Source organism: Plecotus auritus, assembly GCF_963455305.1.
Source record: "Plecotus auritus genome assembly, chromosome: 4".
In the NCBI taxonomy this organism is placed as follows: domain Eukaryota; kingdom Metazoa; phylum Chordata; class Mammalia; order Chiroptera; family Vespertilionidae; genus Plecotus; species Plecotus auritus.
Window position 1 is genome coordinate 172,884,182 of NC_137775.1, and position 21,245 is coordinate 172,905,426.

Consider the following 21,245-nt stretch of genomic DNA (forward strand, 5'->3'; position numbering starts at 1 on the left):
CATGGATGAGGGAGCGGGGAGGAGTGACAGCTGTATCTCTATAATTTTGAACAAGTTTCTCAAACATGTTAAGGATTAATTTCCTCACTTTTTCAAATAAAGATAAAAATAGGTCTAACCTTATAGGGCTATCATAAATCTAATGTGATATAATTTATGTAATAAACGTTCCACAATACATAGTCAAATAGTAAGGTACTCAAAAAGGTTACCTATAATCATCATCACCATCTCATCAGCATCACTATCATCAAGACCATCATCATTATCATAATCATCATTTTGAATCTATTCCTACCTCTCTATGCACAGTTTCTGTCTTAATTTGGATCTTCAGCTCATGATCCTTGGCTGACATGATATATTCATAACTGTCATCCTATTCTCAAAATTATCACTCTTTCAAAGAAATGTTTTAAAAAAAAAACCTGATTATGTCTCTCTCCTACTTAAAATATATCTATTGCCTGCCCTAATCGGTTTGGCTCAGTGGATAGAGTGTCAGTCCCAGGTTCGATTCCGGTCAAGGGCATGTACCTTGGTTGCAGGCACATCCCCAGTAGGGGGTGTGCAGGAGGCAGCTGATCGATGTTTCTCTCTCATCAATGTTTCTAACTCTCTATCCCTTTCCCTTCCTCTCTGTAAAAAAATCAATAAAATATATTAAATATATATATGTATGTATTTCAAATCACATATATACCTGAATATACAAACTTTGATGATTTGATCATTTACCTCACCTGGCTCATCTCAGAGAATCCATCTATTAAGAAACCATCCTCCAGGTGTTTCAGAAGTACAAGCACTGCCTGACACAACGTTTCATCCAGCCACAACCCTGTCTTCACCCGGAGATTACCTGCTGTCCTTTCCTCAGAAGGGCGGGGGGCGGGGGGTGGCGAAGCTCTCCAGGATCCCACCGTCTAGATGTCTGTTTCCATGCTTCCAAGCACTTTTTTCATACCCCTCTCATTCACCTATTGTCTGTCCTGTAGCTATTTGTCCATCTTCCTAAGTGCACCTCCATAGATGCAGACACTGTACATTATACATGTGCTTGTAGCTCCAGTCCCTGCACAGCTGAAACATACATAGATGGGAAAGAAATGCTACTTCTTTTTCCGCCTTCCTTTTGTAGAGTATTCTTGGTGTACTGAATCTTATCATCTCCAACAAACTATGCCAACTTGTTATAAAAATCTATAGATACAACTTTCTCAGTGCTTTGCACACCCAATCCCAATTCCTTCTGACTGCTACTAGCTAAAATGCAACAGCCTCCATTTATTTACGTCTGTGTCCTCCATCTTCTAGTGCACCTCTACATTACTTTGGAATTGATTTTCCAAAGGCCGAGGGGGAACTCATTCATCCTCTCAAACTCCGGTTCACCTCTCAGTGTTTTTTCCTTGCTTTCTTAATACACATTTCTATTTAAATTTTCAGTGTGCTTGCACACACATTCTTCCAAACTCCCCCCTCTCTTGTTAGATCCTCTCTCCCCTTCTCTCTTAAATATATGCCATTCTTTATTACTTCGGTAGTTTGCAATGCTCTCATCCAATGGAAGGGGAGCAGAGTTTGCCACCCCAAAATATGACTCTTTGGGATGAAGATTATTTAAGCTTTTTTTTTTTTTTTAAATGTGTTTTTATTGATTTCAGAAAGAGGAAAGGAGAGGGAGAGAGGGATAGAAACATCCATGATGAGAGAGCATAACTGGTAGCTGCCTTCTGCATACCCCTTACTGGGGATCTAGCCCGCAACCCAGGCATGTGTCCTGACCAGGAATCTAACTGTGACCTCCTGGTTCATGAGCTGATGCTCAACCACTGAGCCCCATTGGCGGGGCTATCCACGTTTTTATGTAAAGAAGAAATTCTGTAGGAGGAATTAGAATTTTAGTTATGTAAATTACTTACTATTCAATTCTCACTCTAATAAAGAAGCTATATTCTCCAGAGAGCAATTTCTGATTGATTGAGAGTTTCCACTATCGATTACATAAAACTAATCATGTTTGCTAATATAACATAACCTTGTCTGCTATAGTTTTCATTCCTAACAAAAAATATGTTAAAAATCATTGATTTTGGCTTGTTTAAAAGATCATTTGAATAATATATTTTAACTAGAGGCCTGGTGCATGCAATTCGTGCACTTGGGTTGGGGGGTGGGCCTCAGTCCGGCCTGTGCCCTCTCACAGTCCAGGAGCCCTTGGGTGATGTCCAAGTGCCTTGAGCCCAGCTTCTGGCTGAGTGACACTCCCCCTGTGGGAGCGCACTGACCACCAGGGGGCAGCTCCTGCATTGAGCGTCTGCCCCCTGGTGGTTGGTGTGCATCATAGCGACCGATTGTTCTGCCATTCAGTTGATTTGCATGTTAGCCTTTTATTATATAGGATATCTTCGGTGTAGGTACTTTACTAATGACATTTTTTGTAGTTATGAGACCAGAGAGATAATAAGTGGAATTTTCTTTTGTTAGCCATTGATTATCTCTGTTAAAGGAAGCACAGCTCAACATGACTAGATACATAAACATTTTTCTTAAGCTATTGGCTTTCAACTGTGCCTGCCCATGAAAGCTTTAAAAACTATATACAGAAGCCTACACCTTCACCACCACCCACCCCTCATATTTTGTTTAGTGGTCTGAGAAAGAGCCTAGGTGTCAATATTTTTAAAAAACTTACAAGTGATTCTGTTACAGAACCAACATTGGAAAACACTGAGTTAAACTATTGATTTTTTTCTTATGACATTTTTAAAGAACTTGGTATGAGCAGAAAAATGAATGATATGGATGTCTCTAAGAATGATTCTTCTCTTAGAGAAATGAATAGTGAAAAAACCATCCAAGATACAGGGATGAAATATAAATAAGATAGCTATAGCTATTTATAGATGATATAGATATAGATATAGATATAGATATAGATATAGATCTATTTATACTTAGATATATTGCACTTTGTAAATTGACTATATCCCCTTTGGGGAACAATATGTAACCCTGACTTGTATGGACATTGATAAGCATAGAGATGTTTACATTATTATATTTTAATATCAAATTATTAAAATATAAGAATATAATCTGTAAATTGGTTTGTGATTGGTTATTAAATTAAGATAAATTAGGAATTGTGCCATCTGCCCATTTAAATATGTGGTTATAAATAAAATTTAAATTTATTTATAACAAGTTATTCCAGGGATTGAGATCCATTGGTAGTCAAGTTCCCTCTACGATATATTGAATTCAACCCAGTGAGCTAATATAAAAGATTACATCAGAAATGGATACTCTGACTCATATAGGCAAAATAACTTTCTCAAATTTAATACTTCTAATTTCTACAATTAACCGTACCATCTTTTTACTACCCTTCACTCTCTGAGGTCAATCTCCTTTCCTTACTCAGCTTAACTGTTAAAGGCAGTTCTTAGAAACACTTCCCTGCACACACCCTTGCTTCCTTGCACCTCTCTTTGTCAAACTAGCTTGGCTGATTATATGCAATTTCTTTACCCCTGCACCCTTGCAGCTGAATGTGGCTGGAGGAAGACACACAACACATTGACTGGTGCCACTTCTAATATAAGACCGTGAACCTCAAATGGGCTCTTCAATGCTTCCTTGCAATCATACTTTACTTCCAAAGACAAATACTCCATCATTTCTTTCCCTAGTTTGCAATACTATTTTCTCCCAGCCTTAATCTCAGATAACTATTTTGTGTCCTACAGAGAAAATTGAGACATTCAGAAAAGCACTTCCACACGTTCCCATCACCACATCTACGAATACACCAGCCTCTGCTCCCACATTCTCTGACTTACTGCCTGTTACCACAGATGAATAATAATGAGACAAGGCTGAATGTTGACATAATGCTTAAAAAAAATCCCAGACACTATTTCAGTCCTCTTGAACTGGAGAAATAGGTCAATTGACCCATCTTTTAAATAGATCTTTGATGAGTTTATTTAGGTCACATAAAACCTGTGACATGAATAGCAGTAAAATCAAGTAAGTTGTCACAGTAAAGAGGATGTACCCTTTGCTAGGGCACTTTTCTTACTAAGAATAGCATTTTAAATTTTTCAATAGCTTTTCTATTAAATGTGTACCTGAGTCCATTTCAAATATTCTTGCCTCAAATCAGTGATTTATAACTTAATCTGGATGTTTTAAAAAGCTCAGAGTTTTCACTATATTTGTGATGAAGACATTAGTAGAGCTGGTTAGCCACCAGCAAGCAAAGGAAAATTCTGGTAGCTGTTTTTTGATTTGTTGGTTCATTTGTTTTGGTTTGCCTATTATTGCCTGTAAGTATATGTGTGACTTCAGACATGGTATTTAACCTTAGAATCTCATTTTTCCTATCTAAAAATGGATATAATATAATAACTACCTTTTAAAATTATTTTAAACATTAAAGAAAATATCTAGAAATCACCAAATACACTGCTTGGTATTTAATAGCTATTAACTATATATATAAAAGCCTAAGTGACCAAACAACCAGTCCACCGGTTGCTATGACGCGCACTGACCACCAAGGGGTAGATGCTCAACATAGGAGCTGCCCCCTGGTGGTCAGTGTGCTCCCACAGCCAACCTCCCGTGGGTGGCCAACCTCTTGCGGTCCCTCCCTGTAGCCAGCTGGCCCCCCGGATCGGCCCTGATGGTGGGGGCCCACCAGCCAACCGGCCAACCTCCCACAGTCCCTCCCCCCGGCTGGCTCCCCCTCTAATTGGCCCCAATCGCCGGCCAGGCCGAGGGACCCCACCCGTGCATAATGAACCTATGCTTGTAACTAGGTTTAGGCATTCAGTGAAGGTATATATTCTATATTAATGAAAACCTGGGAACTGGCACACATAGTCTCCTTCTGCTGAGACACAAACAGAGTAATGGAAATTACACTTAGTTTGAAATGAGAAGGCTTAGGTTCTGATTTAGGCAATATCACTTACTAACAGCATATTGCCATAAAAAATGTTTAAATTCTTTGAGTCTGTTTCCCATATGAAGCCAATAGTAATATGCCTTAGTAACACTGTAAATATAAGAGATGTTTGTAAACCAGAGCGCATACTTGGGAAGAAGTAAGAAATGTACATGAATTATAGAGTAAGCCTATTGGCTAAGTATAAGTATAAAGTCTATTGTGATCTATTGCTGCTTGTAATCATAGGAAGTGAAAGAATGTACGCCTGCTTGCTACCACATAAAAATAAAATTCAAGTGATCAAATATAAAAAAAGACAAAACATAATTATGATTCTAAGTCTCATATTTTCCCAAGACATTTTTTTTCATAATGTGGCACTGTTATGGCCCTTTGTGCTGAAATAACAAATATTTTCTCAACTTTGGATATTATTATGACTAACATGTAAATAAATACCCCCTCAAACCTTACCTCCAGCATATGCAACAGGGCCTCCAGGATCTTTTCACACTGAGACAAAGTTTATTGGAAGAAACTGAAAGAACTATGTTGTAAATAAGTTATTGAATGGAAACTAAATCTCTCAAGACTGAATGGTAATCCACCTGTGCTGGTCTAGAGACAAAAATCCAATCACTCCAAAATAAAATCACTAAAGTAAAACTGAAGGCTTAATCTAGAATTATTCATAAGAATGGTTTGTTTTAATACCCATAATTTGATTTGATATTTATTTTCTTCTAAAGTCAATATTAATGAAATACAATTTATTTTTCCTATAGAATTATTTTTTTTAAATCTGTTGTTCTGTGGTTATAAATTTGTCTACTCATCTTAATTTTTTTTATTCTTAAAAATGCAGTGAAGAGTATATTTGGCTTTCTCAGGTTGGAGACTTTCAAGGGAGGGGAACAGAACGGGGAAGCTGGCAGACTTTGGCCAAGTTAACCATTTTACCATGACTGCTACTTGGGTATCGTTTGACTTCCTGCACTGGATGTTGTTTGGTTTCCCAAGATGGCTATTACAGAGGTATGGGTTAGAGTTCTGTTCTATTTTTTAAAATATTGTCTGGCCATTGTTCAGTTGTATAGCCAGCCTCTCAGTTTACACATAAATCCATTTTATTTCTACTACATACTTTATCATATAATTTTATACATGATATGAAGAAATGAGCAAAATATCAGAAGATATGTGTTTGCCATCACATTTAAATAAAGTAATCCCTTGCGAAAAATGGGGAAAAGCAATCCTTTCCAACCAATTGAAGATTTCCTACTGCGGTGACTTATAATCACTGATGTATTATTAGTGTTTTAAAGGAAAAGTCTTTACTATAAAAAGAAAAGTCCTTTTAAAGTGTATTATTTGAAGAGACCACTCCTCAGAGGAATATGAACAGACTATGAGCGGCTCACCACCTGGGGCAGATGAAGTGTTTTCCCTCCGGGGTATAGAATTGCATGTCCACCCAATTGCATTATGGGTGGTTTTGCCCTTCTTTGGAAGCATCTGGTAGAAGCTGCTTCCCAGACAGGATATTGAACAAAAATTCTGTTCTGGTCTGACAATAACCACAGGCAGGTCCTGCAAATATTCATTTAGTGATAGTGTCTGAGCTTAACTCAATACAGCCTTGTTGTCGCTTGTCAGATAAATCAAAGGCACATAGTGTGTATTGAACGCCTGATAGTATCTAAGTGTATCAGTCATGCTTGAGCAATCCCAAAGGTTTAATTTAAAGAGAGAATTGAAAAACCTGCATTGTATAAATGTTGAGGGTATGAGACGCATGTTCTAGAAGTAGGAAGTCATAAAATGCTACATACAATCCCCCCCTTTTTCAATGTTAATGTTATTTTATTTGGTATATGAATTAAACTAGAAATATAGTTTTATTTTAAATAGCATAACAATATCTTTAATTTGGTCTCTGATCACTGAAGTTTGTTTAGGGCACTGGATCCCATATTTATGATAATTATACTTCAGAAACTGTTAATATTTATTTTCATTTTTCCTCATGTTTAAAATCAGATTGCTTTTATACTCATGAATACACTGCTTTTATTTTTCTTCTTTGTATGGTCAAATATTTTTTTTAAATTGTTGTTTTGTTTTCCTCTCCTAGAACTAAAAATAATATTCTAGAATAATGAAATATTTTCATGAATACTGATATTATATTTTCCATATCCTTTCTCTACTCCTTTCTCCCACCCTTCAAAAAAATGCCTAGGTCTGGAAATCATTAAAAAATATTCTAATATGAAAAAAAAAAATGAGTACTTTAATTGCTGCGATGTGTGACCAAGGAGACTATTGCACAAGGACTGAACACAAAAAGGAATACCTGGGAACAAGGGAACAGATTAGAAGACTAATATTCCACTTATGTAATCTATATAATTGTTAGAATAAATATATTGGGCCATTGGTTTTATGGTAAAGGAAATTTGGTGTCTAAAATATTGCTTAAAGGAATATAAATATAAAAAATACAGTGTTAAAATGATGAAATCACTTTAATCTCAATGAAATGATATCTGTCATATATGTGTGTTATAACTTCATACATATATTTCTCAGGTGTGAGCAATGAGTGAACTATGCTTTCTATTCCTATCTTGAGTATCATATCTGTCTTATTGTTTAAAATAATTAACCTCCTTGAACATAGATGGCTTATGAAAAATAATTTTAAAACATTCAAATAATTTATTAAGGTTTAAAAACTCTTAAACTACTCAATGCCAATAGTTATAACATTGTTTCAATTTTTTGCTTATAATTTTATGTAAATGGTGAAACCACTTTGTAAAAAAGGAGGCAACTTCTGAAAGTCACATTGAAGGAAAAGATTCTCACAGTCTATTGAGAGTCTTAGCTTAAACATTAGTTCCATCAATAAATGGAGACTCATTTTTCTGTATAACTGTATTTATCATTGATGAATAAAACTGTACGTGCCCTTGACCGGAATCAAACCTTGGACCCTTTAGTCCAGAGGCCAATGCTCTATCCACTGAGCCAAACTGGAGAGGGCAAAATGTAGATATTTTTTATATGAAAACTTATGTTCTTTAGCCCTAAAGATTACTCTTCTTTTTTGAGTTGTGATCTTCCCCTTTCCATAGTCTCTGTTTTCTGTTATTTAAATGGTTAACAGTTTGGTGTTGTACTTTTTGTACTAAAGAGAATTTTGACAAGAAAATAATTTCTCTGGGATTTTGGGAGTGTTTTGGAGGAAGCAGACTTGATATGTGTCTTGAAATAGGTAGCATAAGGAGTGAACAAGAAAAGGAACACTTGAGAACAAGGGAACAGATTAGATATAATGTAGCGGTAGGGGTAGACATGTAAAATGAAATGCAGACCAGCATGCAAATCAGAGAAGATTAAAGATAGTGGACAGATTCATTTAAAATATATATATATGTATATTTATTGATTTCAGAGAGGAAGGGAGAGGGAGATAGCTATAGAAACAGCAAGGATGAGAGAGAATCATTGATCAGCTGCCTCCTGCTTGCCCCCTACTGGGGATCCAGCCTGCAACCCTGGGCAGGTGCCCTGACCGGGAATGGAACCGTGACCTCCTGGTTCATAGGTCAGTTCTCAACCACTGAGTCACACTGGCCAGTGACAGATACATTTTTGATGCAATGGTTTTATAGGAGGTAATTAATAGGAATAATGGTTCAAACGAACCATTATAATCATACTGAGGAGCTCTTTGAGTTTAATACCCAGAAAACATTTTAAGATGTTGAAGGGGAGGCCAGTGAATATTTTTACTGGAAAATGACATGATTGAAAGTATTTTTAAAAGAACAATCTGATTGTACTGAGAAAGAGAGAGAGCAGAGAGAGGAATTAAGAGGCAGTGAAACAATACAGAAGGCTAACTTGAAAAAATGCTTTCTGAAAACCACAGTCTCCTTATCACTTCTGATTTCTGAACCCTCTCTTGTCCTTTGGTTAAGGCATACCCTGGCCCTCTAAGGCTCTTACCCTACTCACCAATGTTATCTTACTCCCACTTCAAATCTAGCTCAAATCTCAAGTTCTCCATTTGCTACCTCTCACCATGACCCTCTCAGAATGACCCTCTCTCTTCTGATCATATTTCTATTTTTTAGTATAGCTATTCTTGGTACCTTCATCTTGCATAATTGTTACTTATTTCAGATCCTGTTAATACCCTATCTCCATGGGCACTCTGTTTTATTCATGGATATGCTCAGAAAAAAACTGTGAAATTTGAGTTAGATAGTAATGGCAAGGTACATTTAACATGTTTGATGACTTTACTTACTCTTGGATGATTTAAGCAAAGAGTAAAAGACACAGCAAGTAATTATATTCTACTGCACCACCGGGACAAGATAAATCATCATTATGACATCCTAAATATTGTGCACATTCTGTGGCAATGTGCTGTTGGTTCATTATTCATCAAGCCTACCTGTACAAAATAAAATTCCAATTACATATGTGAGAAATATCACCTAGGCAAAAATGCAGAGACATAAGTTAACCTGAAAGCAGTGAAAACAGCTGGGTGTCTGAGCGACACATTACAGCACAGACAACCAAGACTTAGTTAAGCAAAGAGGGGCAGAAAAAGTTTGCCCAAATACCAGCATTGCAATACCTGCCTTTTCACAAATAATGTACAAGCCTGAGATGGTAAAATATCAATTAATTCCAAAGAAGGTGATCAACAGAAAATGAAACCTTTTTAATAAAGATAAATGTCCATGAAGTCATAATTAATAAATTAAATGTAGTAAAAAGGCTTATTCTATTAAAAAAATTCATAAAAATCATAAATCCACTTTTAAATTAAGTATTTAAAATGTTATTAGGTTATATATGAAACACAAATATTATATACAGAGTGCCCTCAAAATGTATACACACTTCGAATGATTATAAAGCCAATGTTTATTAACATACAGTTCATTTTCAAAATTAAGTGAGTTATCAACTGTTAAAGTATATATATATATATTTTTTGGGACACCCTATATATCCTATATAATAAAAGCCCAGCGACCAAATGGCAGAACAACCAGAACAAGTGATCAACCAGTTGCTATGATGTGCACTGACCACCAAGGGGCAGACGCTCAATACAGGAGCTGCCCCCTGGTGGGCAGTGTGCTACCACAGTGGGAGCGCTGTTTGGCTGACCGGAATGAGTGACTGCCCCCACTGCGAACCCTGGGCTGATGGGCAGGAACCAGGGATGCAATTGTCCTCCTTGCCCCAGGCTCCTCCTCGCTCCCTGCTGCCAGGCTCGCAGAGCTGACCCCAGAGGCTTGGAGGTGGGTTTGTGGCCGCCACGGGTCTGAGGCTTACTCTGCCGCCTCTCAGTGCCATTGTCCCTGGGCCCGGCCCTGACTGGGTCCCCTACAGAGGCGAGTGCTCTGGCTCCATGGAAGATGTTGGACCAAGGAGCAGCCGCTCAGAGGGCGGGTCCACAGCTGCTCGGCTGACTGGGATGAGCAGTGCTCCCACAGCGGAGTGATCCCCGCAGGCCACACCCCTACCAGTGCACGAATCCCATGCACCAAGCCTCTAGTATATAAATAAAATCACATATGACAATTATCTATGCTAATAAAAGGGTAATATGCTAATTAGACCAGATAGACCAGACATCTTCCAGATGTCCTTCTGGACAAAGCCACAGCTGCAAGGGCCGAGGCAAGCCGCCACAGCTGGGAGGGACCATTGCAGAGCCCTGGCTGGGTGGGCAGGGCCTCCCTCTGGGCAGCATTGATCACAGAGCCCTGGCAGGTGGGCAGGGCCTCCCTCTGGGCAGCATTGATCACAGAGCCCTGGCAGGGTGGGCAGGGCGGGCAGGGCCTCCCTGTGGGCGGCGATCAATGGCGGAGGCCAGGCCAGGTGGGAAGGGCCTCCCTCTGCTCTGCGATTGATCCCAGAGCCCCAGCAGGGTGGGCAGCATGGATCACAGAGCCTGGGCAGGGTGGGCAGGGCCTCCCTCTGTGGGGCATTGATCAGGGGGCTCCCATACTGCCAGAGGGTGCAGGCCAGGCCGAGGGACTCTCCCAAGTACACGAATTTTGTGCACTGGGCCTCTAGTAAAGGTTAATAATAAAATAGACACACCTCCAAAATTCACCACCCAAATTAAAATCGAGAGCATTTCTAAGCCCCCTTACTTATATCTGTGTCTTTCTATCTGCTCCAACTAAAGAGCCACTATCTGCAATGTTATATTTACCATTTCCTTGCCATATTTTTATCTTTATCATATATAATAATGCAACTCTAGGTAACATGTACTTTTTTACTTTGTTTCTGAGTTCCTCTAAAATGGTATGATAGTGTATGTTGTCTTCATGACTTACTTTTTCCACTCACAATTGTTTCTAAATTTCATACAAAATGGTATCCGTTGTTCATTTATTCTCACTGCTTATAATATTTATAATATTTATTCTTCTGAAAATAGCTTCCAACTTCTTATTCTTGATAGCACTGTTATGAATATTCTTGTCCACTGGTGCTTATGAATAAGAATCTTTTGGGGTGAGAGAATGGATGCAGATTATATATGGACTTTCAGGACCATTTAGTATATGAATATTTAATCTCACAAGACTGTGCCAAATTGAATGACAAAATTCTCATTTAACCCTCACAACACTTATGAAATGGGTACCATTCTTATCTCTATTTTACAAACAGCTAAGGAGTTTAAATAGATAGGATTGAAACTTCAACACTCCTACTGTAGATCGTGTTGCCTCTGGTCATTGATTAGGCTCCCAAAATCTTGCTTGTTTCCTAGTTTCTCTTTTAGTAACTACTGAAGTTGCCAAGCTAGAGATTCCAATTAGCATTAGATATCCTTATTTCTTCTGACAGTCTTCTCCAAGGTTTTGGAATCCTCCTATTATTGTTTTTTAATCTTTATTGTTCAGATTATCACAGTTGTGTCTCTCCCCCCCGCCCCATAGCTCCCCTCCACCCAGTTCCCACCACACCCCACCCTATGCCCTTACCGCCCCCCCACAGTGTCCTCATCCATAGGTGTATGATTTTTGTCCAGTCACTTCCCGTACCCCCCACACCCCTTCCCCCTCGAGGATTGTCAGTCCACTCCCTTTCTATGCCCCTGAGTCTATTATATTCAACAGATTATTCTGTTCATCAGATTTTTTATTCACTTGATTTTTAGAGTCACTTGTTGATAGATATGTATTTGTTGTTCATAATTTTTATCTTTACCTTTTTCTTCTTCTTCCTCTTCTTGAAGAATACCTTTCAGCATTTCATATAATACTGGTTTGGTGGTGATGAACTCCTTTAGCTTCTTCTTATCTGTGAAGCTCTTTATTTGACCTTCAATTCTGAATGATAGCTTTGCTGGATAGAGTAATCTTGGTTGTAGGTTCTTGCTATTCATCACTTTAAATATTTCTTGCCACTCCTGTCTGGCCTGCATAGTTTCTGTTGAGAAATTAGCTGACAGTCGAATGGGTGCTCTCTTGTAGGTAACTAACTGTTTTTCTCTTGCTGCTTTTAATATTCTCTCTTTGTCTTTTGCTCTTGGCATTTTAATTATGATGTGTCTTGGTGTGGTCCTCTTTGGATTCCTTTTGTTTGGGGTTCTGTGTGCTTCCTGGACTTGTAAGTCTATTTCTTTCACCAGGCAGGGAAAGTTTTCTGTCATTATTTCTTCAAATAGGTTTTCAGTATCTTGCTCTCTCTCTTCATCTGGCACCCCCATAATTCTGATGTTGGTACGCTTGAGTTGTCCCAGAGGCTCCTTACACTATCTTCAAATTTTTGGATTCTTTTTTCTTTTCCAATTGAGTGTTTTTTGCTTCTTTGTATTTCAAATCTTTGACTTGATTCTTGTGATCCTCTAGTCTGCTGTTGGATCTCTGTATATTATTTTTTTTATTTCAGTTAGTGTATGCTTAATTTCTAGTTGGTCCTTTTTCATATCCTCGAGGGTCTCGCTAAATTTATTGGCCTTTTCTAGAAAATTCTTCAAAGACCTTATAACCATCGTTTTGAACTCTATATCCAGTCATTTGCTTTCTTTCATTTCTTTCATTTGTGACCTGTTTCTTTGTCTCCACATTTTGGCTGCTTCCCTGAGTTGATAGAGTGGCTTTGTGTGCTAGGTGTCCTATAAGGCCCAGTGGCTCAGCCTCCCCAGTTACCTGAGGTGGACACTCTTGGTGCACCCCTTTGTGGGCTGTGTGCACAGTCTTGTTGTAGTTAAGCCTTGATTGTTGTTGGTATCACTGGGAGGAATTGACCTCCAGGCCAATTGGCTGTGAGGATCAGCTGTGTCTACGCTGGGAGAACTTCTGTGCTGGAGACACCCTTATGATATAAGTCTTGCTTCAGTGGGGCTTTGGTGTTCACTGAGTCTGCCTCCTGAGTGTTTCCCTTATGGATCTGAGGAGTTGTAATCTGGATGGTCCCACTCTGACCCCTGGGTACACTGGCTCTTGGATCTCCAAGGAGGTGCTAATTTAGCCTCTGCCTGAGGCCACCCAGCTGGAGCTATGGAGAGATCTGCAGATTCCTCTTCTTTGTTGGGTTTTGGAGGTGCCCAGATGAGGCCCAGCTGTAAAGCAATGCAAGCTGCTGTGGGGCCCTGGGCCTTCTTTTGGATGTTCTGGGTCTCTCTGACTCAGCTGCAGTTTGATAGGTAAGTTTAGAATTCAAAGGACCAGGCCATTCATATGCAAAAGCCTCTGCACAAGCTTGGGTGGGGCGGACTCTCAGGGCAGAGCAAACAGCAATGGCTTCCCATCAGCCCTGCCCTAAGAGGCCGCCAGGGTCTCAGTGTCCCGCATTAATAGCTGCAAGCACTTCTGAGAGAAAGCTGCCCTCGAGTTCCGCACGCTTCCAGACAGTCCATTTTCTCCCCGTATGAGTCTGTGTCCCCAGAGTCTGGCCCAGAACTGGAGTTCAGAGCAGTCGGGAGCTTGTGTCTCCCTCCGGCTTGAAAACGCCAGCCGCGTACTCAGTTGCCAGCCCTCTCCTCGCATGTGCCTCCTTGTCCGCGTGCGTTCCTCCATACCTCTGCCTTCCGCACCTCCTCTGAGTCTCAGTGTGCTTTTCTCTTTCCTTCTAGTTGTAGAATTTCCACTCAGCCAGTCTTCCTGTGGTTCTGGATGATGTCCGTTTTGTCTTTTAGTTGTAGTTTTGAAGTTGTTGTGCGAGGCAGCAAGTTCAGGTGTTTACCTATGCCACCATCTTGGTTTCCTCAGGTGCACATTTCTCTCATCCTATTATTGAACCTCAAATTGTTGAATGAAAATCTCACTATCTCTTGAGAGTCTTTTCTTAAGCCAATTTCTAATCACAGCCAGCCATTCCATAGAATGCCTTAAAGTCATGCTCTGTAACTTGGCTTCAATGACTTGTTGCTATTGCAATAAACTTTTGTGTGACATGCTGAGGGATAGCATGTGCTACTCATTTTTTCTGCCCCATTGGTTCACCTATGTTTCGTTTCTGTCTTGTCTCCATTCCTTCCCTTTATGGTACATAGGGCATGGCCCACTGGATGTCAAGGTCTGACTAACTTAGCATGTAAACTATAGTAAACGGAGTAGTACTTAAAGAGTAAAAGGCATTTTGGTCAGTCAGTCAATATTTATACTATATAAGTACTTGGTCTTTGGTGCCAAATGTACAATCAGAAGTAATTGAAAAGTATCATTCCACTTACTCAAGTAAGGCTTACAGAGGAAGTTGGCATGGGAAATTTTTACCTAAAAGTTTTGTGAATCATATACAGAAAGAGTTCTTGACAGTGTACAATAGCTTGCTCATTAAAACTTTATGCTTTCTTAGAATGGATGGAATGATGGGACAATATTGATGGAGAACTCTATCCCAGGACAATTCATTTTGCAAGTGACCAAATAGGGTAGAATATGCAGGAATTAAAAAGGGAGAACATTCCACATTTTTAAAATTGATAAGTACGAATTATAAGTTAATCACTATAGTAGGAAAATTTATAGTATAAACAAATTATGATAAAATATATATTGAAATCACTAACCTATTGAATAATCTTACATTTTTTATTACTTAGCCTATATAAAAAGATAAGTATCAGTGTTCAATTTTAATATCTTATTTACAAATATTTCTCTTTCCCATGCATAATCTGTTGTCAGACTCAGAAAAAGGTAACTGTATACTGCATTTTTTAAAGCTGGGAAACTTTAGCTAAAATATGTGTTACTAGACAGATGAGTTTGCCACAAATATAAAGTCAAAAATTTTGTTAAGATAATCTAAAGGAACTAGAATCTGTTTGACTTTCTAAATAGTATTCTACACTATATCTTTGATTTATAAGGAACAATTATGTTTTAATTACTTAAATGACATTAGAAAATAGTACTTTCTCCCAGTTAATTCTGATACATTTTATAATTTTTGAAGTATATGCATAGCCTTGTCAAGTTAGAGTTATAAAAATATGTACTTTCAGATTTTTTGGCAACTGATTCTTTAAAGCTGTAAGGTTAGCGTTTTCTTACTGTAATTCTAACTTAGTCACTTGTTTCCTAACAGAAGAATGTAAATAATTTATACATAAAACAGGAAGCTTAACATAAGGCTCAAATATTGCAATTCCAAATGAATTACTAAAAGAAAGAAAAATGTGACAGATTATTTAGTGTTGCATGAAAGCTAGATTTAAATATCATGTATCTCTTTGGTCGTAATTTAACCGCAGAGCTACAGCTAGCTACCAGGGAGACTGGAAAATGTAGACTTGATTCTGGTTGGCTATCTGACCAGTTAAGTATAAGGAACTTTGTCTCCACCACAGAATGGAAAAATATCTACTGGGAGAAACCTACTAGCTTCTGCTACAGTCAGATTTGCATAAGCTTTAAAAGTCTAGCCCCTGAACATTATAACTGTTAAAAGAATACAAACATAGAATCTTTTCTTGATTTAGACTTGTACTAGACTGAGCATTATTATTTTGAATTTTAAGCAATATGTAATTTGCTTGTCATAGCATCAAATTCAGGTGTTAATATGGGAATCTTTTCCTACCATGTAAAAGGGAGGCCCCAATTAAAGCAAGACAGCTAACTTGTGTTTGTTTGCTACAGCAAAGTCTCACAAAAGTCACAGAAACCTTCATGAGTCTTGTTCAGCGGTAAAGTGTGTGAGGACTCAGTTCCTGAAAGTGTTTATATTAATATTATTTTTATCAGCATTCATATTTTAGATTTAATTACATTTTACATCTTTGTTCATTATTTATTCTTACATTTCAGTCCTTTTTCTAGAATGATTTTTCTTTCACCTAAAATGCATACTTCAGAATTTTCACTAAGAAATGTTTCTTAGTGGTAAATCTCACATGTGAAATGTATTTTGCCTTTGTTTTGGATAGGAAGTTTTGTAGCTATAGAGTTCTCGGCTGACAGTTACTTTCTTTCTCACAGCATATTGCAAAGATTATTCCCCATGATTTCTACTGGCTTTCAAATACCAGGGAGAAGATTCAGACCTCCTAAAAGTGTCAATCATTAGATGGCTGACTTTGTAACAACCATCTAACGATTGACACTCTTAGGTAGTCTGAATATTCTCTCTGGTATTAAATTCTTTTTTTGTATTAAATTCTTAAGACTGCAAATAACAATATTATGTAATGCAGAATTAAAACTATTTTCATAGTTATATTATGCCACTGATTTGAATCGTGGTCTGCAGCATCAAGAATAATAACAATGGCCCTAATCGGTTCGGCTCAGTGGATAGAGCGTTTGGTCTGCGGACTGAAGGGTCCCAGGATCCATTCCAGTCAAGGGCATGTACCTTGGTTGTGGGCACATCCCCAGTAGGGGGTGTGCAGGAGGCAGCTGATCAATGTTTCTCTCTCATCAATGTTTCTAACTCTCTATTCCTCTCCCTTCCTCTCTGTAAAAAAAAATCAATAAAATATATTTAAAAAAAAGAATAATAGTACTGAACATTGATTTAATACTTACAGTGAGCTTGACGCTGTGGTAAAAACACCGCACCTTGATGATCTCATTAGGGTTTCACAATAATCTTATGAGGTAGATATTCTTTTTATCTCTGTTTTCCGAGGCTCCTGAAGGTTAGCTAACCTCCGCTTCATTGCAGAGCTAGCGACTTGGAGGATAGGAGAGAAAAGACTGGAGTTACGGAAAGCAGCATAAAGCTGGTTCAGGTGAAAATGATGGAGCATTGAACATAGAAGGTGAGGCCACTTGTAGCCGCCTCCGCTCACCTAGAACTACATTTCCCAGAATCCTTTTGCTCCCAGGTTATGGAAGGCAAGATTAGCAGGAGGGGTCGGTGGTGGGAGTGAGGAAACAGTGTTTACTTTTCAAAGGTCGTCCAGTTAGCTCTGGAGAGAATCTGACGCAGAGGATACTTTAAAAGGCTGCGGGTGCATTCAGGCTTGCCTGGCTGTCTGTCCCTTGCTTGATGTTCCCCCTCTTCTGCCAGGCTGAGGGCCCTGTTGACAAAGTGACCAAACGCACCTCCCACCCCAATAGATGTAGAGGCAAAGGCCCTGCTGAGACTTCTGCTGGCTCACCTGTCCTACTCCCTCAGCTGGACTAGCCTGCCTTCCCTGACTGCCCTGCCAGCTGACATCTTTCCATCCACACCCAGACCCTTTCCAGGCCTTATTTCTCAGGGCCATGCACAATTGTGTACATCTAACCCTCTAATACAGCAAGTCCTCACTTGGCATCTTCCACAGGTCCTAGGAACCTGCGACTTTAAGCAAATGACATATAACAAAACCAGTTTTACTCTAGGCTAATTGGTATAAACAAGAGATAGGTTCCTTCAGCATATTTCTGGGCACACACACACACAAAATCACCAAACTTCTAAATAAAGACCCCTGTTCTAGCTGGTTTGGCTCAGTGGATAGAGCATCTGCTTGCGGACTGAGGGGTCCACAGTTGGATTCTGGTCAAGGGCTGGATCCCCAGTAGGGGGCATGCAGGAGGCAGCCAATCAATGATTCTCTCTCATCATTGATGTTTCTATCTCTCTCTCCCTCTGCCTTCCTCTCTGAAATAAATAATATATTTTTTAAAAAAATCAACCCAAAACACTTCTAATATTAAACACTGAAATAAATATGATCTATACATGCATTTAAGAAAGATAAATAAAAACAAGTAAGAGAATGATTTTTCAACATGCTGATTCCACTTCAGGTTGGGGGTGGAGGTAGCTCAGGGTACAGGATGGGAACTCACCTCCGACTGGGCAACCTTCCCTTGCAGAACTCACTCACTCACACCCACACTCACTCAGACTGGGGCCATTTAGATGCATTAATTCCCGTCACAAGTACGTTTGTGATGTGGGAGGAAATTGGGAGTCCCTGGAGAAAACCCACACAGACCTGGGGAGAATGTGCCATGAATTTATTTATTTATTTATTTTTTTTAAATATATTTTATTGATATTTCACAGAAAGGAAGGGAGAGGGATAGAAAGCTAGAAACATCGATGAGAGAGAAACATCGATCAGCTGCCTCCTGCACACCTCCCACTGAGGATGTGCCCGCAACCAAGGTACATGCCCTTGACCGGAATCGAACCCGGGACCTTTCAGTCCGCAGGCCGACGCTCTATCCACTGAGCCAAACCGGTTTCGGCTGAATTTATTTTCTTTATCATCACTGATACAAGGCAAATATATTGAACTGAAGGATGTTATTCAAGGATCAGTTGCACAGGGGTGGGCAAAAGTAGGTCTACAGTAGTTCGTATGGAAATAATATAATAAATAATCTACACGAATAAAAGAGAAACATGCAAATTAACCATCACTCCGCTACGCCCACCAGCCAATCAGAGTGAGTATGCAAATTAACCCAACAAAAGATGGCGGTTAATTTGCATACGCAGACGGAGTAAAGACTGAAGACAGCATAGAAGGAAGAGGGAGGGAAAGCGGAAAGCGAGGGGCGGCTGCGGGGGGAAAGCGCGGGGTGGGGGGCAGAGGCGGCGGGAGGGAAGGGAAAGCACAGGGGGCGGGAGGGGTGGCGTGGCGAGAGGGAAGCCCACTGGAAGCCCTGTTCTTGCAGGAATCTTCCTGCAACGGGCCTCTAGTGCAGGAATAAACTCACAACTGTAAACCTACATTTGCCAACTCCTATATATTCCTTATTCCATTATGCTCATCATGATCCCCTATCTCTAATCAGTTCTTGACTGAATCCAGAGAGGGTATAGCATTTAAATATTACTTAAGAGCAGTATTTCAAAAACTTGGTGTGTGCTCATTGGAATGCAGATTCTGGCCACTGTCTTAGAGATTCTGGTTTAATAAACCCTCCTTAGTGATTATTCTCATTAGGGAAGTTTGAAAAGCACGGAGAGAGCATATGCACAGGTCAGGACTTCAAGAAAGCTCTGTGATCACATCATTAGAGGATAAACAAGAGAAAATAACCTTCAGATGGAAGGCAACACATTTATGGGCAAAACACTTTTAAAACATATAACATCAACAAAACCTAACCCTGAAAAACACAACAGATATTTCACCCTATGCCTTATGCTTATAACACATCTGATATTTCAAGTTTTGAAATATTATTCTTACAATAGCAATAATGCTGTTCGAAGTGGTTCTATATCAATGAATGACTTATAAAAGCAAAGGAAAGTTACGATAAACTGTGTCCACTCATAAGGCAGAATTTCCCAGGCTGATGGGCTTATAGAGCTCTAGCATAAAATTGATTTGCCTTTAGTTGTTTCCTGCCTCTGAATTAAATTTTAATTTCCTTTCTGGAGAGAATAATTTGTATAATGTATCCCAGGACTTAGGACTTTATCAATGGGACTACTTAGAAACACTAAAGATGAAAATCAAGAATAGAAGTAAATATCTATTATTTGTCCCTGAAAACTAAAACAAATTCTGAGCAAAGGCAACTATTCAAGATTATTGTTGCCATTGTGAGTGTGTGTGTGTGTGTGAAACTATATTCTTTTAAGTGATTTATATGTATATGTATATATGTCATCTCTATTATTAGATGGCTTCTTGATTATATTTCCTTTGTATTTGATTCCCAATAACACCTATGTATTATCCTAAAATAGAGGTCCCTCAAAAATAGCTAACATTTTGTACTTAATGGAAGAGAAAAATTTGAGATAGCTTATAAAAAATATATTTCTTGTTATTTGTTGTGGAGGCTGGGAAATAGGATAAAACTTTATGATGAGTTAAAGTTTGCAGATTTGGTTGAAACAAATTTTTCAAAATATCTTAAGGCTTAACTTTGAAAAAAGATCTTTAAGCTTTAAAGAAGGCCTAGGAGACATAGTAGGGATTGATTGCTTTGTTTTCAATTCTTTTGTTGAGATTCCCCTTCTTCTGTTTCTTCTCACATGCACTCCCATGGCACATTTCCAGGACTTGAACAGAAAGAGGGTTAGTACATTTTCCTATGCTCATTATCAGCTAGAATACACGTTAAGGAGAAAAAAACAATCCTCTTTTTGCTTTTCCTATAGAAAATAGGAACCAGATAGGAAGCAAAAATGCTTTAAAGGAGTGAACACGACATAAATAAAACTGGAACCGGACCTCAATCTGAGAGGTGTCTCTTTCTCTCTGTCCCAAGAGGTAGAGAATGTTGTATTACTGCACAATGGGGCAGGTTTTCTTTTCGAAGGTTTTCCAGTTTCCCCCAACTTTAGGTTTTTCATGGTACAAATTATATTACTTTGTTAATTTGTAAATTCTCAGAAAAAAAGGTTGCAAAGTATACTATAAATTAGACTTTCTACATATGATGTTCAGAATACATAAAAAAAAGGCAGCAATAGAGGCAAAAGAGTGTATGTCCAACTATCATTTAGTTGGTTACCCTGGTGTGAACTTTGTAGATGTAAGAAATGTAACCTTTCAGTGCAGGTTCAGGGGCCATGTTCAACCATCTGAGCCACAGTGGCCACAGTATCGAGTTGAGAACATTTTTCATAGTATTCTTAAGTGTTAGAGACAGAGGCCACTTGGATTCTTTCCTGATTCCTGGGGGGACATGACAATAAAGCTTTCCTAGTATTTGAATCAGACCTACTTTTACCACTCATGCCTTCCTCACCATGGTTTCCCAAGATGTTCCTAATAAGGAAGATAAGAAAATAAATGAAGTCAGTGAAGTAAATTAAAAAGTAGAGCACAAGTTGACAATTGTACGTTAAGTGCAAT